Source organism: Aedes aegypti, chromosome 1 (assembly GCF_002204515.2).
Source record: "Aedes aegypti strain LVP_AGWG chromosome 1, AaegL5.0 Primary Assembly, whole genome shotgun sequence".
NCBI lineage: Eukaryota > Metazoa > Arthropoda > Insecta > Diptera > Culicidae > Aedes > Aedes aegypti.
This window is the reverse complement of record NC_035107.1, coordinates 97,305,049-97,312,832: the sequence shown is the minus strand read 5'-3', so window position 1 is coordinate 97,312,832 and position 7,784 is coordinate 97,305,049.

Below are 7,784 nucleotides of genomic sequence, written 5' to 3'. Positions count from 1 at the left end.
TACCCTTCCCATGGTGATTGTGGAGATGCAGAGGTATTCTCGGTCTCTAGAAGAAACAATCATTACACCCTAACATTCCTTCCCCATCCCAACTGACTGTAAGGGCTTGGCCGGTGCCGTTATTGATCAATAATATTAGATCTGCTAAAATTGCACTTCGAGAGTAAGCGGAAACTCCCATCCCTTATTCATTTGGATCGTACTTACCAGTTCCGATCAATCACGGAGTAGCAACCATTGGCATTTACAGTCAGTCTATGCTATGCTATAATTTTCCACGCAACTTGTGACAGTAGTAAAACGACAATGATCATCAGTTGATTTTCCCCTACAGATTTGTTTGCAATCACAATTGTTATTTCATTCCGTGCACGCTCTCGGGAAATGAATCTGGCCATGATGCAACAACCGCGCTACATTCGATAAATCCTGTGCAACAAAAATTGTTGGTGCTGTCCGTCCAATTCACTCACCAAAGCCATTTTGGTAGCGGAATTTGGGGCAAGTGTGCCACCTTAAGCAAATTGTTCTCTAACTTTGCCTAAAGCTTATAAAATCCACCAATTTAGCCTCATGAGGTTAGTTTCACATCTTTTCATAACCACTGTGCCATTTAAAAAGAAAATAATTTCAAAAAGTATTAGTTTTGCAGCTTCTCAAATTTCATCCAAAATAATCTATTTTTCGACACTATGGGGCAAGTGTGCCACCCATATGGGGCAAGACGGCCACCGAATGAACATCGCATGTAATTTTACTTTTAATGGAATTTTCTTTATTTCCTATTTATTTTACTTACAAAGCAGACGCTAACCGATAATTTAAAAAATAATTTTAAGTTTACCGTAATAAGGGGAGGCTTTATAACAAGGTTCAAAACATGCGTAACTCCCTATTACTCAATTCAAATAACTAAAATGGTTAGTTTTGTCTCTATTCAATACAATATATGTATAACCCTTATATTACGGCGGATATGTATAATTTAAAACTAGATCAGCACTGAAAAAACGGTCAATTATTGATGTAGATATGAAAAACGGTACTTAATAAGCCGAAAAACATGTTATTATTGAATATTTTGAGAAAAAATCGCTTTAGGGGGCAAAAATGTCAGCTTCTCCCCTACTATACTTCAGAAACTACTACTGGTGCATCATTTTGGTTTATTATTATGGTTTTGTTGATGATGTTTACATTTTTATAAATATCACTCCAATATATTTTGTTTACCAAATAGGTGGCACACTTGCCCCAAGAAGTATACATTTCAACCAAACTGGATTTCGTATGTAAAACTAAATACTTTTTTCGTTAAAATGCCACAATAAGTTACACATTTGAATAGTTTCATGATGTACAGTACGTTATAAAAATCTGTTAATAATTTATCTTTCACCATGCTATTTAGAAACAACGAAATCTTATAAAAATCCACTCAAATTTGGTTGTTTTTGCTCAAGTCGATGTAAATACGTGAAAAACAGAGCAATTTTCATCATATTTTCATCATTGCATTGTGAACTATAAGGAAACGTATTGTTAAGCTCAAAGAGAAAATATATATTGTAGTTTTTATAAAAAGCAGGGGTGGCACACTTGCCCCTATGGCACACTTGCCCCAAAGTCCGCTAAATAAAACAACACACCCAGGGTGAGAAAAGTGAGGCGCGTCGTTCCTTCAGGGGAAGGCCACTTGAAGTTGTGGGCAAATACCTCAATACTTTGACCCCTAAATGTAATATCGACTTACAGCTTGATGTTGCGAAACTCAATGTTGTATGTTTCAGTTTCCCATAAAAATTCACTTCTTCAACTTGATATATTCATGCAATGTGTTGAAATTCAAACCATATCGAACGATAAAATAACTTTTTCGAATGTGTTCTGATAAAATAACAAAAATTTGAATTCAAAATAGAAAAATTTGGGATTCTTATCTCGTTACCTCCCATGCGGTGGTAGGTCATTTGGCATAAAGTCGTTTGGCATACCGGTCATTTGGCATAAAGTCGTTTGGCATAATGAGTCTGAAACCGAGAATTTCTCAATTTTCCGTTTTTACGTTTCTATTGAATCCTTCTGATGACATCACACACTTAAAATAAATCGCAGTATCCTGTGAAATAAATCACGGAAATTGAACTGTAAACAGTAAAAATACAGATTTTCCTGTGAAATCTACTATTCCACCGACAAAATCCGTGAAATCAGCTATTTTACCGAAGAAAATCGGTGAAATCTACTATTTTACCGTAAAAAAATCCGTGAAACAAACCATTTTACTGTAACCCTGTGAAATACTTACGAACAGTTCGGTAAAAGCATTATTTTCACCGAACTTCTGTGAAATCGTGTGACAGCCGCTCTGGCAGGCGTGAGCTTCCTTTTGTTTCAGTTTTTGCACACCACTTACAAGCAGTGTAAGCTGGCTTAGTGGTAGCAAGCCTGCTTCCTGATCGGCAGGTCAGGAGTTCGATTCCCGGTTGAACCATTTTCTTGTTTTTCTTTATGATTGTGATCAACGATTTTACAGATTGTTCGGTGATTTTTCACCGAACCTTCAGCTGTTGAGATTGCGGTGAAATTTCACCGTAATCCGTAATTTTGTTTAAGTGTGCAGGCTTGTTATGGAGTCAATTGATACAAAATGACACTTTATTCAACAATCATTCGCTCTTGAATAAATTTAACCATATTAGGAAAGGTATTGCCAATAGTATTTAATTATTTATCCATAAATTACCCTTCTTTCAAATATTAATTCTTCTTTTGAGTTTCGCTATTGGATCAAATTTTTGCACTGAAGATTTTTATATTTTAGGCACAAATTTACTCTTCTTTTAATTGTTCTATTTTTTTTTTCTAAATATGATGTAACCATAATAATATTCATACCTATTATTTAAAATTCCAATAAATTTCTCCTTCCTTCATGCATAGGCTATTCTTTGGAGCTATATTTTTTAACTATTTTTTTGTTTCCAACTGACAGGGCGGCAATTAATAACATTGATCTGCTCAAATTATCAGCGAAAAGAGAAATCGATTACTGCAGTTACTTCGATGGGTTGTGCTACTTTTCCCCAAATGTCGGTTCCCCGAATGTCGTTTCCCCGAACGCCAGTTCCCCGGATGCCAGTTCCCCGAATATCCAGTTCCCCGACTAGCTCACCTTCCCGAAATGTTTTAAGCACTCATAATTGTCGTAACTTTAAACATTTCAGGGTGGTTAACGAACTGACCATCTAATATGCACCCTACTTTATTTAACTGGCGGTTCTTTAGAGTTTTACCGTCCTCAGCATTTTTGCCAATATGTGAATAGCCGAGAATGACAGAATACTTACTTCTTTTGACTGTTTATGGTTCTTTCTCGTCACCACTTTTCGAGGCAACCAGTAATTTGGGGAAGTGGAATTCGGGGAAAAGTAGCACAATCACTTTGATGAACATTTTTGCGGAATAAAAAAAACGAAAATACATGAAAAAGTGGGTTAAGATTTCATGTATTTTCGTTTTTTTATTCCGCAATAATGTTTGGCGTCCATTCTTCTATTGGTTTAATTATAAAATTTGCCTTCTTTTAAAAATAGGCTGTTCTTTATATTTATATTGTTTTCAATTTTATTATTTAGTAAAGCTAAATGTAAACTATTTTTATATTTTGCCGTTTTATCAATTCTTGCCAGATGTGTTGTTAGAATGATAATTACTTTAGAACCTGCCAATATTCAATATATATTTTTTTGGGGCAAACGCGTGATGTCCTTCCGAGATATGCTGGAAAAAATATTATTTCAATCACAAATTTCCCCTTCTCTTGATTAAGGACGGTGTTTTTGATGTACACTTCCAAAATTATAATTTATATTGAACTGTTGAAATATTTTGCTACAAATATTTTCTTTTAAAGATGTGTTATTCATTTTAGCTATGCTGTGAAAAGATTTTTTTTTGCGTTAGAGCCTTAAACATTTTCAACGAAAAATAATCTGCTCTCGTATATACGCTATTTTTACCTTTGGTCGCATTGATAGATCTTTGGATTAGAGCTTCCCTTGATGAATAACCGCGAACTTTCTTCGCCAATTTACTGTTTTCAAATATGTATATCTCGAAAAGCTCAAAGATACTCTATGTTCTGAGATGTAGAGACCCGTCACGAGTTTTATTTAGTAATGCTCTCTAATGTCACTACAATTTTTGAAATTCTTAGCTTGGAAAATCTCTGAACGAACACCACGCTTGTTTAGAACCTACCAAAATGTTTTGCTATGGGCTCGGTGGTGTTGATTTCGATTAAAGCTTAAAAAAAGCCGATATTTATTTTAAGTCAATCATTATGCCAAACGGCCATTATGCCATACGACCATTATGCCAAACGACTTTATGCTAAACGACTTTATGTCAAACGGGGTACAATCCTCCCATGCATGATGGTGACTTCAGAATCAAGTTGGAGAAAATTGCATGTACTCAATTTTAAATCTGTTTTGGATTTCATTCACTTTTTTTACAATACAATTCACATTTTACTTGAACTAGTTCTGACTCGAATTTAATGAAAATTTGTTTCGCATTGAATTTATGTTTTATGCTTTCTTTTACAGGGGAAGTTCAATAAGCTTGATACCAAACAAATCGTAGTTATAGTTTATTACTACTATATAAAAAAGATAATATATAGGGTGGTCTGAATTAGAACATGGGGGGTCCGAAATGGAACAGGGTTGGTCCAATTCGGACCTTTTGAAGAATATTGCTCAAACATGTCTAGTCATGTACTGGTAGGAGATATCATAAAACTCTTTGAGGGAAAAGAGTGCGCGCTGAATCAGGTTTTCACGAAAACATAAAACTTTCCATACCGTCTATCGTGCTGAAATGATATGGCCAAAAAACCGTTACTAGGTCCGAATTGGACCATGTTCTCCTACCCAAGCTTTAATTTTGAAAATGGGTCCCAATGTGAACTTTGACACTTTTGATCATGTTTGACGTTCACTTTGTCGACAACAACGCCATAGGGATTAAATTTTTCAACACTGGGGTGGTACCAATCTGAGATTTTGAAAGGGATACGAAAAATAAAATACAGCTGAAATTTGATTTTAAATCAAAAGGTGTGACCAAGTCTAAAAAACAAAAAAAAAGTATTTGGGCTTAAATGAACGAAAAATATTCAAAAATTGAGTAAACTTTCAGGGCTTTTTGAGTGTTTCTTGGCTAAATCTAACTGTTTGGCACTGAACTTGGGACAGGGTTCTAACATTTCCATAATGTTGAACAGGAATCAATCAATGTAAAAATAATGTTTTGTAAAATTCATCAAAAAATGTTTTTGCTGCAGAATTAAATAAGGTTTTACGTTCAGACATTATGGGCTAATGGGCCCAGATAACCGTAACGGAGGACCAAGCTGAGGGTCGGAGGTTCGATTCCCGCTGGTCGATGTTTTTTTTAGCAAAGGAAATTTTCTCGGCTTTCCTGGGCACAGAGCATCTTCGTACCTGTCATTCGATATACACATGCGAAAATGATCAATTGGCAAAGAAAGCTCTCAGTTAATAGCTATGGAAGTGCTCATGAGAACACTAAGCTGAAAATCATGCTCTGTTGGAACGTAACGTCAGCAACAAGATTAAGAAAATGTTAAATAAGCTTCTCTGAAGACACTGATGAGCTAACATATAATAGGGATCCCTTAGAGCCCTAGTTTTTCAACATTTTTCATTCCTGATTGTGAGTAGTTCTTCTGCACAGTTTAGTTTGATGTTCATGATAACTTTGGGAGAAGAACAGCCCCCCATAAAAATGTGGAACTTTTTAGATTTGAGAGATATAGACATCAAGTGGACCGCATTTTGTGTTAACGGCCTCAGAGGTTTTGATCATTTTTTTTTCTGATACGGTCCCATTGTGCGTCGCGTCGTCCAGTTGCATGCAATCCAAAGTTGATCCAAATGTGAGCAACGACGATGGCCAGCAGCAGCAGGGCGGCCTTGACAGGTGAGGGGCACCGAGAGGGAGATTCTAGCGGGGGAGCACACACGACGACATACTTCAATCGGAAACTTCAACTTCAGCGATGTGGTGTCAAAAGTACCATCATCCCACAGTTATGGATCAATTGGTGTCAAATCCAACCTTTCATATTCGAAATAAGCAATATAGAACACATATAATTTTTATAAGGACTGTTCATTTAAGAAAGTGGACACGTGTTTTTTACAGTAAACTGTTTATTTTCGAACAAATTCATGAGTTTACCTAAAATACATGGAAATCAACATAATTTCGATCAAATTCACATAAATTTGAACATTTATTGAGCATTGCTGGAGAATGCTCTTACTTTTTTTTTTGATACCTCCCATAAAATTCTGCACAACTTTTTTCGGAACTTTTCGAACTGCTTTTTGAACTGCTGACCACATTTTCTTGAAAAAATCGATGGAGCTTGCTTCTCTTCCATCCTTCTTAAGATGCCGTTTGATTATTGCCCAATATGTTTCAATGAGGCGTAGTTCTGAGCAATTTGATGGATTCGAACATTTTTCTACAAATTCGACTTATTCCTTCTTGAGCATCTCCAAAGTAGCTGAAGCATAGTGAGCCGATGCTAGGTCTGGCAAAAACAATGGAGGCATGGTATGCTTTCAGTAGATGGGCAGAAGCCATTTTTTAATGCATTCAGTTCTGTAATTTTCGCCGTTGATTGAACCCGTCGTGAAATATGTAGTACTTTCATACCGCAGGAGCAAATTGCTTGCCATACCAAATCATTTTTCCCAAATTTTTCTGTTGGGATGTATCGTACATCGTCAGGAATATCTGTTTTGGCCACAGCGTTGAAAAAATTCAATTTGGACACTTCGCGATTTAAGCCAAATCTCGGAACGGCAATTTTTCTGTACACCATTTGTGCAGGAAAAAATTGAGAGTCGCAATGTCAATTTGACCCATCGCTTAGAATTTATAATTTTTTTATGTCAACTTTTGTCTGCTGTCAAAATACACACTTGAGATCACACTGAAACAAAATTTTATTTGTTGTTATGGAATTTTTACACCAAAATGCTAATATTTAGGTGTCCACTTTCTTAAATGAACAGTCCTCATAAGAGTTCGAATCGGCTCGATTTTTTGCTGAACTCAAGTGAACAAGCTATTTTCATTAAATAAAAGTTGAATTTTACCATAAGGCTGTCGACGATACTACTTAGAGCAAACGACGATATTTTGATAGCCGTGTATCACAAAATCAACATTTGTCAAAGACTCCATTGTTTCAAAATTGAATGTTATACTTCTGATGGAAGAAAAAAATATAATTAGGCAAACATATGTCTCATGTTAAAGTAAATGAGGAATTGGGGTTTAACGCCAGAGTGATCCATAACCGTATGTGATCCGTAACTTTGTAGGCATGATAGAAATATGCACTGAAACACACTGTGTAGTTTTGTTCTCGTTTTGAGATATTTGTCACGGCTGGCGACTTGTTTGGCCGAGGGGTTAGTTGAGGCGCGAGGTGTCATGTGTGTATGATGGGTGACAATCGCAATTCAGACGAGGTCCCCGATCTGTACAATTTCTGCGGCTAATGATGGCAATCAAATTAGTTACGGTGCAGATTTTTCTGCTTTTTCGTGCCTGGAATCATGATGCTTTGAGAAGAGGCTGGACACCGAAGGACAATCAGTTCCGATGGCGATCATATGAGACGATGGCCAAATTTAGTTACTTGTCAAGTGGGACCAGCAAGGGAAGTCCAAGTA